We start from the raw sequence: 11411 nt of genomic DNA, 5'->3' as shown, positions 1-11411 counted from the left end.
AACAGTATTTGTTAAGTGCTTACTATGGGCCAAGCGCCGTTCTAAGCGCTGGGGCAGATACAAGGTTATCAGGTTGTCCCACGTGGGGCTCACAGTCTTAATCCCCATTTTACAGATGAGATAACAGGCACAGAGGAGTGAAGTGACTTGCCCAATGTCACAGAGCTGACAAGTGGTGGATCCGGGATTAGAACCCATGACCTCTGACTCCCAAACCCGTGCTCTTTCCATTTAAGCCACGCTGCTTCTCAATTCTCCCTCCTTTAGGAAATGTCCTTCTAAATGAACAACCCCAAATATGTCTATTCTTTAGGATAGAACGGAGTGTATAGGACCTTAATCTTCTTACTGTCCAAATCTAAAATTTAATTACCAACATTTTAATGCCACATAAAGGAATTCTGAAAGTCCCACTTTTTGCATGACTACTGCCCGGTCTCTAAGTGTTCAATATAAAAGTGTGAATTATACCAGTTCAAATAGCACCCCTCTGTTGAATACATTGCTTTATTTCAAAGCAATACTTTAGTATGGTCAGAGCTTATGTATTTTCTACTTCCGCACTGGCAGGCGGGGATGAGAGCGGGCCTGTGTATGGGAGTGTGCCCGCTCACCCTAAATACCCATCCAAGACCGACCAAAGGCAAACATTATCTGCAATCTTCAAGTAGAAATGCCCTGAACCAGAAATAGTGGAACCACTAAACCAAAGTCAGCGGTGAAGCTCTTTCTGGGTCATTTCAGGGGAAAATGGCCAGGTGCGGGGGGTTGGACATGACCTCATTTTCAGTCTTGTGCTCCTCCGATCGGCTCGATCGCTAATATCTGTGCAGCTTGACAAGAGTGCTACTTCAGCAAAAATGGGTGGAGTCTCCAGGAAAGTATATAATCTTCAAAATGAGAAGCAACACACTTCCCACTTAGATTATTATCTCCAGCAAATCACTGCATTCATTTGAGATGGCTTATTTCCTGGTTGCTAAATACACTGAGCATGTTTTCAATCCATCAACAGGATTGAGCGCTTACTGTGGGCAGAACGCTGTAACAGGTCCTTGGGAGAGTACAATACGACAGAGTTGGCAGACGTCTTCCCTGCCCACAAGGTGTTTACAGTCTAGAGGGGGAGACAGACATTAAAATAAATTACGGATATGAAAATAAGTTCTGTAGGGCTGATGGTGGGGTGCATATCAAATGCTTAAAGAGCACAGATCTAAGTGCACAGGCAACACAGACGGGAGAGGGCGCAGGGGTAATGAGGGTTTAGTCACGGAAGGCCTCACAGAAGAGATGTGCTTTTAATAATCTTTTAAAGGTGGGGAGAGTGATTGTCTGTCGGATAGAAAGAGGACGGGAGTACCAGGCCAGAAGGAGGTCTTGAACAAGGCATCAGAGGTGTGGTAGATGAGATCAAGGTAGGGTGAGTAGGCTGGGCATCAGAGGAGCTAAGTGTGCAGGCTGAGCTGAAGTAGGAAATCAGGGCGATAAAGTAGGAGGAGGCAGGCTGACTGGGCTTTAAAGCCGACGCTAAGGAGTTTCTGTACCCAACGGACAGTTCACTCCCAAGAAGACAGGCCTCATCCTTTGCCAGAGTAGAGTAGGTGGGAATAAATGGAGGCCCTCGTGATCCAGAGTCTCTACGAAGCTGAGAACTCTGGAGTTCATGGGGCCACCTAACCCCTCCCTTCCCCAGCCATTATGGGACAGAAGGCTACCTCTCCAAACTTTAGAAAGGCTGGGAAGGCAATTTGTAACCAAATACTGTTCCCTGGAGTGGTGAGGGGCCTGAGGACTGCCCTCTCCAAGTACTGTTTTTATCACTTATTTTATCATCATTCAACAGTCCACAATTTGTAATGCATCGCTGTTGTTCATAATTCATTCTGATTGTTCTGTGTGTCAATTTACCACCCCTTGAGTTGTGACCCCCCAGGAAAGGGGCAATATGGGCTGTTTAACTTTATCTGCCCAATCAGTAATTTCTGATTACCAAGTGTGGGCAGAGCACTCTGTCCAAGCACTTGGGGGAGTAAAACAGAGTCAGAAGGCAAGGACCGTGCCTTCAAGGAATTCACAGTCTAACAGATAACACACACTCTCTCACCACTCAGCACAGTGCTCGACACATAGCGTGAGCATTAAATACAATAAATATTCTGGAAACTCTTTCTGGCCAAACCCATTGCACGGGAGTAAAAAGTCAGCAAAATAATAATGCAGTTTTCTTGTCATTTACTATGAGGTATCCTTATAATCTGATAAGGTTAATACAACTTTCAAAATCTTTCCATAGTCACGAGAAGCAGCATGGCCTAGTGGAAAGAGCAGGGGACGGGGACGTCGGGAGACCCGGGTTCCAATTCCAGCTCTGCCACTTGTCCGTCGTGCGATCGGCCAAACTCCCCTAACTTCTTCTGTGCCTCAAGCTCCTCATCTGCAAAGTGGGTATTAAATCCCAGCTCTTGCTCCACTTTAGACTTTGAGCCCCACGTGGAGCGTGTACGGTGTCTGATCTGATTATGTTGTATCTACCCCATGCTTAACAGTGGGCGGCACACGGTAAACGCATCAATGCTAAGAATCATTAGTTTACATACATATAACTGGCAATCGACCGAAGCCATACTGTACCAACTGTAGGAGAAATTTAATTGGGATGAACACTTTCCTATGAGGTAAGCTTTAGATGATGGCGCTTTGGTCAGCCAAGTGGGCAGGGGCGTCTGAGGTCTTTCCCCCAACCACTCAGCTTGCACACGTGGGGCTCTTCTCTGCCAGAAGAAGGAAGTTGCTCCTGCTCGGTCAGCAGATACCTGTTCAAAAACACAGCGGGCAGTCCCTGGCCCTAACAGCTCACTCCCACCCTCTAACTGTTCTGGCCAAGAACAATACGCGAGCTCGCCACCGAAAAATCAATCAATAAATAGGATTTATTGGGCATTTACTCTGTGCTGAGTACTGTATTAAGCCCTTGAGGGGGTACGATAGAACTGGAAGACACAATCTCTGCCCTCATGGAGTTTACAGCCTTGTGGGGGAGGCGGACAGTAAAATACATCACAGAGAGGGGAAATAGGGTACTGAGATATGTATGTAAGTGCTGTGGGGTTGGGGGTGGCGTGGATATCAAATTCCTAAAGGGAACCCAACCAAGTGCATAGGTGATACAGGAGGGGGGGCAAGTAGGGGAAATTGAGGGCTTACTAGGGGAGGGCTTTTGGACAAGGTGTGATTTTAGGATGGCTGTGAAAGTGGGGAGAGTGGTGGTCTGTCAGATACGAGGGGGAGGGAGTTCCAGACCTGAAGGAGGATGTACGCAAGGTGTTGAAGGTGAGAGGGACAAGATCAAGGTCCAGGAGTAGGTGGGCATTAGAGGAACATTAGCGCAGGCTGGGTTGTAGTAGGAAATCACCTCAAGTCCCACCCAACAAGCTAAGTGGAAGAATGCCTATTTCCCAGTGGGGGTACAGTTCACCTCAACTGGTAGACCAAGATTCAGCTAATTGGGGCTCTAACAGTATGGGAGTCTGAACGATAAAGTCGTTTATCTAAAGTAGGGACAGCTCTTAGATACTTGTCTCTACGAATCCCTACAACTGGTAGTTTATGTCCTTTGCTTCAAAATGTACTGATTTGACCTTCCTCTGCGATGGCAAGATAAGCTTAACACTTGATACTACTGAAATAAAAAGTATGAGCAGGATAGGTTTACACTAAGGAAAAGAACTGAAAAGCAAACCCCCACAAATAAAAATGGTGAAAAAAAAGGATAAAAGATCCCACAAATTTAGAGTATGCCATATACCTAAATATACAGAATCAGTCAAAAGAAACATATTTGAGATGAAAGGAAGGAGGAGGGAGAAGGAAGTAAAGGGGAGAGAGGTGTCTTATAAACTCCCAAACCCCAGTATTGGGGAGCTCCGGGCCACAAGTTTGGGGCTTCTACCTTTCCCCAGCTTCAATGAGGGGGGAAAGAAATGGAAAAAGGGAAGCCCATCAATTCCTAGCCTTCAGAATTCAGAGCCCTTACAGACTGGTGATTCTGAACTGAACTTGAGCTATTCGAACTAAAAATCCAGATTTACTGAAACAACACTGATCTTATGAAAAGATGGACTAAAAGTCACAGAGTTCACAGCTGACAACAGATTCAAAAGGCAGACTATTCTTACACCATATGCCCTTTACAACTTTGATGTCTTGAGTCTTTTTAGCACAACTGCATATTCAAAAGTATTTGTACTATATAAAAGGCTATATGGCTATATGCTGAAGTATATATAATGGACTCAAGACTCCGAGTCATTTTAGTATCCGATAAATTCTATACATACATATATTTCGGCCCCCACACTGTTTTCTGTCTATCTGTAATTTATTAAGTTATATTCATGTCTAGACTGTATGCTCGTGGCGGGCAGGCGATTGGTGTGTAATATTGTTAAACTGCACTCTCCCAAGCACTTGGTAGAGTGCAGAGTAAGTGTTCAATGAATACGACTGACTTTTACACGCTCCCTTGTTTGAACGGAAAAAAAAAAATCACCCTTCAGTCACAGACACTACAATTTAAATTCTACCAAATATTATGTCCAGTTGATGTAACCCGAAAGAGTCTACTAGACAGATTAACAGGAAAGTCTGGCTATAAGCATCTCCAGCATAAAAGTAACTTTGTTGGATGATTCTATATTATGTTTTCATATACAAAACGCATGGATATATGTATATATGATATCTGCATAAACATTCCTATCAACTTTTTAATGTCTTCTAACAAAGAATTCCGTGACTGGGCACCAAAAGAATACCGTGCTTGTCCACGAACTTGTAAGCCGCTTGAGGGCACGGATCGTGTCTACCAACTCTGTGGCACTGTGTCCTCCCAAGTACTCGGTTCAGTGTTCCGCACACAGAAAGGACTCCACAGACACCACAGATGGATCGATCGGTTTCCGTTCACAGCGATAATTCATCCGACGCTTCGCGGTGACATATAAATCGGACGGAAGTAGCCAACATTCCTGCCGAATGTGCAACGACCTAAGCACTCCACTGAAGATTTCAAAACAATTCAAACGGCTACGAGTTCCACGCTTTTACTCTTAAAATTCTGAGATGCAGCAAACGGGCCTAACCCAGCACGTTGAAAGTAGCAATGTCTCGGTCCTAAGAAATCCACAGGGAGAAATATAAAGTTACTGAGACAAAGAGCCCTAGGTACAGAGTGAGAGCAGCGCGCTAGAATAAGGGAGGAGGAACCAACAGGCAGAAACGGGGCACTGAAATCACCCAAGAATACTGAAGAGACTTGGCTATTTGTGTTCACTCAAGAATGAAGCAAAGCTGTTAATAAATGAGCTTGAACACTAGGATTTTTATTGTAGAAACGGGGCAGACTCTGCAGGGTTAACTGCCTGGGTAAAGGCAGCCCCAGCAACTGGCTGCCCAATTAGAACGGTTTTTAATGACATCACCATAACACTGGCTCAATCAGAAAGAGAAGCCTCCAAGCGGGAAAGCTGGAGTGAGAATGAAGCAGCACAGCTTTATACTTCAACGATTTTATTGTACTTCACCTTTAAAAAACAAAACCCCCTCAAATTCGGCGATTCGGGCGCGCAAAATACAGCCACCGCAACGTCGTAGCGGGAGGTGAACACGGAAATAACTGCCACTTCGTTGCTGCTTAACGGGTGGAACATCGCTCTTACTTTTGAAAACAAGTTTATTTCCAATTAAGTTTCAAACAAAACGACCGTAAACTGCAGAGCCATCCCGAAAGGTCTGCCACAGACTTCTCCCTCACCAGGGGTCGATGGCCAGTGTAAACCGATGTGCTTATTCTTGGGGGGAAAAGAAAAATCAGCACCATCTTTTAAAACAAATTCTCCTACAACGATCAATGGCCGAAATAAGTCTACAGCACTTTTTTGTGACCTGGCAGGATTTGAATTTCAAAAAAGTCACTAAACACGGTTACGCAGCTCAAGCAACTGAGAAACTTTAAATGAGGAAACTTCTACGAGGAGGTTGAATTTCTTCAAAAGGGAGAAGCGTGACTACTAAAGCACAAGCACCTAAGTTGAAAACACTTTTCAAAGCATAGGCTTAAAAAGAGTGTTTACACTGCAACGGTGCAGCCCGTGTAGTCCTAGAACGAACGTTCTCCTCACTGAGCACAGTAAACCTCAATGCAGAAATAGATTTTTTAATGGGCTTCATCGCCACTTGAAGATCCGAAATTGCCCTATTCTACAGATGTTCCTCCTCCTCCTCCCACGCATGGTAGAGCAAACTAATTTAAAGAAAAACACTTCTACTTGTTTGGATGTTGAGTTCCAGCAAATAAACCTTATAGTGAAGTTTCACTATTTGAACGGGCAGTTAGACTTCTATGAAAAATAATCCTGTTCTGGCATCTTCCAATGTTTTGCCTTATAAAACAGATCAGATCTCGCCGATCCAAATGTCACCCTGAAGATCATTGAGATCCAAGGATCCAACCTTTCCAAAAAATAGTTCTAAACCGAATCAGAGTCCAGATAGCTTTCCTTTTCAGGCAAGAATACACTGAATTCTACTTGTGTATCGGCCTGGCAGATGTTTATACGGAATTTGCAATAAACTCGCCCCACTGCATTTGCATCTCTTAGAGTCGTCTAAATATTTTTAAGATTTTTGTTGAGACTTCATAATATTTCCCGTCCTGCTAGTCAGAAGTCCTCTTTTTGTAGTGAATTATCCGACTACTAAAGAATTCAAACTCTGCTAGGACGGGGCAACTCTGGCACAAGTCAGAGCTTGTTAAGCTAAATCTGCCTCAAGTTCACATGCCTTTTGAAAGTAATTTTAGTCCACTGAAAATTACCCAGACACCTTGATATCAAGTTTTAAGTGGCTTACGACTAAAAACCTTTTTTTTTAAAAAAAAAAACTAGTCTTTCATATGCAATTTAAAATTGGCTGCTATGTTTGCGCCACTTTCATCTTCTGATTAAAACTTCCGAGTGGCTATTGATGCCTCGGGGCCGAAGTAGACATTTCTTCATCATAATAACGATGGCATCTGTTAAGCGCTTGCTATGGGCGATGCACTGTTCTAAGCGCTGGGGAGGATCCAAGGTGATCAGGTTGTCCCACTTGGGGCTCACAGTCTTTATCCCCACTTTACAGATGAGGGACCTGAGGCCCAGAGAAGTGACTTGCCCCAAGTCACACGGCTGACAAGCGGCGGCGTCTGGATTAGAACCCACCACCTCTGACTCCCAAGCCCGGGCTCTTTCCACCGGGCCACGCTGCCTCTTTTCGAAAATATCCCTCTCCCCTTGGGTCACCCTTTAAAATGCATCTGTTACCGAAGACCTCAACCTTAGTCCCCGCAATAAGGAGGGTGTCCCGTTTGGTGAAGGGCAGAAGCGGCGTGGCTCAGGGGAGAGAGCCGGGGCTTGGGAGTGAGAAGTCGTGGGTTCTAATCCCGCCTCCGCCACTTGTCAGCCGTGTGACCTTGGGCAAGTCACTTCACTTCTCTGGGCCTCAGTTCCCTCATCTGTCAAATGGGGATGAAGACTGTGAGCCCCACGGGGGGCAACCTGATCACCTTGTATTCCCCTCCCCCCCCCCCCAGGGCTTAGAGCAGTGCTTTGCACACAGTAAGGGCTTAACAGATGCCATCATTATCATTACTGTGTGACCCTGAGGAAGTCACTTAACTTCTCTGGGCCTCAGTGACCTCATCTGTAAAATGGGGATGAAGATTGTGAGCCTCACGTGGGACAACCTGATGACCCTGTATCTACCCCAGTGCTTAGAACAGTGCTCTGCACATAGTAAGTGCTTAACAAATACCAACATTATTATTATTATTATAAACAACATTTAGTGGACAAGCTCATCCCAAAACTCCAGTCCGCCGCAAGTCATCACATTCCTTGGGCTCCTAATTGGACCCGATTTAAAAACAAACCCTAAAGGCTACCTTTTCGGGGGCAACTGTTTCTTTGCCACTCATACCCTTCGCTCAATAGTATCAGCTCTTCTCCCCCCCAGGGGTGGGGGGGGATCCTAAACGCCAGAGCCCGGGCTTGGGAGCCAGAGGTCATGGGTTCAAATCCCGGCTCAGCCGCTCGTCAGCCGTGTGACTTTGGGCAAGTCACTTCACCGGGCCTCAGTTACCCCATCTGTCAAATGGGGATGAAGACTGGGAGCCCCGCGTGGGACCACCCGATCACCTTGTATCCCCCCCGCCCCAGCGCTTAGAACAGGGCTTGGCGCATAGCAAGCGCTTAGCAAATACCATTATTTCAAGCGCTCAGTACGGTGCTCTGCACAGAGTAAGCGCTCAATAAATACTATTGAACACACATCCCCTCCCTGTCAAGGGAAGCCCCGAGCGGCCCAACCCCTCGTCAGCTCCTTCCAAATTCGTCCCCGTTAGAAATCCACAAACGGAGTCTCTTTCCCCTCCCGCTCCCTTCCTTCCCTGTTCTTTGTTGCTCCTTTTTTTTTCCCCCCGATCGTATTCGGGGAGCACCACTGAGGCCCCGAGGAGTGAAGTGACTCGCCCAAAGTCACACTGCTGACAAGGGGCGGAGCCGGGATTCGAACCCAGGATGCCGGACTCCCCAGCCCGGGCTCTTGCCACGGGGCCATGGTGTGTTGGGGGGAGGGGGTGGGTGTGTGTATGTTGGGGGGAGGGATTCTGTCTGTGTATGTTGGGGGGAGGGTGTGTGTATATGTTGGGGGGAGGCGGTGTGTGTTGGGGGGAGGACTGTGTGTGTGTTGGGGGGAGGGGGTGTGGGTGTGTATATTGAGGGGAGGGGGGTGTGTATGTTGGGGAGAGGGTGTGTGTTGGGGGGAGGGGGTGTGTGTGTACGTTGGGGGGAGGGTGTGTGTGTATATGTTGGGGGGAGGGGCTGTATGTGTGCGTTTGGGGGAGGGGGTGTGTGTATATGTTGGGGGGAGGGGGGTGTCTGTGTGTGCGTTTGGGGGAGGGTGTGCGTGTATGTGTTGGGGGGAGGGGTGTGTGTGTATGTTGGGGGGAGGGTGTATGTTGGGGGGGGGGGGGTTGGGAGGAGGGGGGGTATGTGTATGTTGGGGGGGGGTGTGTGTATGTTGGGGAGAGAGGATGTGTGTGTGTGTGTACGTTTGGGGGAGGGTGTGCGTGTATATGTTGGGGGGGGTGTTGGGGGGATGGTGTGTGCGTATGTATGTTGTGGAGAGGGGGTGTGTGTTGGGGGGACGGTGTGTGTGTGCTGGGGGGACGGTGTGTGTGTGTGTAGGTTGAGGAGAGGGGGTGTGTGTTGGGAGGAGGGGGGGTGTGTGTCTATGTTGGGGAGAGAGGATGTGTGTGTACGTTTGGGGGAGGGTGTGCGTGTATATGTTGGGGGGACGGTGTGTGGGGGTGTGCGTGCTGGGGGGAGTGGGGGCGGTGCGGGGGGGTGTGCGCGCGTTGTGGCGGTCGGGTCGGGTTGCTTGGAGGCCACCTGTGGGTGGGCGGTGTTGGCCACGTGACCCCGGGCCGCCCCGCTCTGCGGGCTGAGGGGGGGGGAGACCGTGTGTGTATATGTGTGTGTGTGTGTGTGTGTGTGTGTACCCCACATGGCGTTGTTACCTGAGCGGCGGCGGCGGCGGCGGCGGCGGGGGGGGGCGGGTCGTCCCGCCGGCCCATCGGCCTGTCCTTCGTCCCCTCTCTGCGGGCCCCGGTGCCGACGGGCGGGGCGGGGCGGGGCGGGGCGGGGCGTGGCGCCGGGCGGCGGTCCCGGGGGTCCGGCCGCGGCCCGGCGGGGCTGAGGCGGGGACGGGGCGCCGAGGGACCGGGACCGGGACCGGGACCGGCCTCGGCCTCGGCGGCGGCGGCGGCGGCCGTCTCCTCGCCGCTGCCAACTTGTCGGCGGGCCCTGGGCATGCGCACGAGCGCCGACCACATCCGGGTACCTCGAGGGCCTCCCTCCCCCCCCGCCTTCCCTCCCCCGCGGCCGGCGCGCAGGCGCAGAAGAGGTGGAGCCCGCCGGACGCGGGAGGGGGAGGGAGGGGGGGGGGGAGAGAGAGAGAGAGAGAGAGAGAGACGGCCGGCCGGGGCGCAGGCGCAGGCGCAGAAGAAGGGCCCGCCGGCCGCGAGGGGAGGGGGCGCGAGAGGGGGGAACGGCCCCCCGTGACGTCACGCCTCGCCCCTCCCCTCGGCCGAGGCGCAGGCGCAGAAGAGGACGGGCCCTCACCCTAACCCCACCACCATATAATAAATACCACCATAAACATAATAATAAACACCATAATAATAATGTTGCTATTTGTTAAGCGCTTACTATGTGCAGAGCACTGTTCTAAGCGCTGGGATAGACACAGGGTCATCAGGTCGTCCCACGTGAGGCCCCCAGTCTTCATCCCCATTGGACAGACGAGGTCACTGAGGCCCAGAGAAATGAATAATGTTGCTATTGGTTAAGCGCTTACTATGTGCAGAGCACTCTTCTAAGCGCTGGGGGAGATACGGGGTTCATCAGGTCGTCCCACGTGAGGCTCGCAATCTTAATCCCCATTTCACGGATGAGGTAACTGAGGCACAGAGAAGTTAAGTGACTTGCCCAAGGTCACACAGCTGACAAGCGTTGGAGCCGGGATTCGAACCCATGAGCTACGACTCCCAAGCCCAGGCTCTTTCCACTGAGCCATGCTGCTTCTCTAAATGAAGTGACTCGCCCACAGTCACCCAGTTGACAAGGGGCAGAGCCGGAATTCGAACCCGTGACCTCTGACTCCCAAGCCCGGGCTCTTTCCACTGAGCCACGCTGCTTCTCCTACAGTCCGATTAGACCGCCGGCCCGTCACTGGGCAGGGATGGTCCGAATTGTCCATTCCAAGGGCTGGGTACAGTGCTCTGCACATAGTACGCGCTCAGTAAATACGATTGAAGGAACGGCCCGAGCGCTGGGGAAATACAATTCGGCAACAGACACACACCATCCCTGCCCAACGGCGGGCTCACAGTCTAGAAGGGGGAGACAGGCCACAAAATCCCTGCTCTGCCACTTATCAGCTGGGTGACTGTGGGCAAGTCACTGCACTTCTCTGGGCCTCAGTTACCTCATCTGGAAAATGGGGATGAAGACTGTGAGCCTCACGTGGGGCTACCTAATTACCCTGCATCTCTCCCGGCGCTCAGAACGGTGCTTTGCACATAGTAAGCGCTTAACAAATACCAACATTATTATTATTACTTGTTGCTGAACTGTCCATTCCAAGGGCTGAGTACAGAGCTCTGCATATAGTAAGCGCTTAACAAATACCAACATTATTACTATTATTATTACTTGTTGATGAACTGTCCGTTCCAAGGGCCGGCTACAGTGCTCTGCACATAGTAAGCGCTCAATAAATACGAACGGACCGAGCGCTGGGGAAGTACA

This window comes from Ornithorhynchus anatinus, chromosome 3, assembly GCF_004115215.2.
Source record: "Ornithorhynchus anatinus isolate Pmale09 chromosome 3, mOrnAna1.pri.v4, whole genome shotgun sequence".
In the NCBI taxonomy this organism is placed as follows: Eukaryota; Metazoa; Chordata; class Mammalia; order Monotremata; family Ornithorhynchidae; genus Ornithorhynchus; species Ornithorhynchus anatinus.
Note: the sequence above shows the minus strand (reverse complement) of the source record.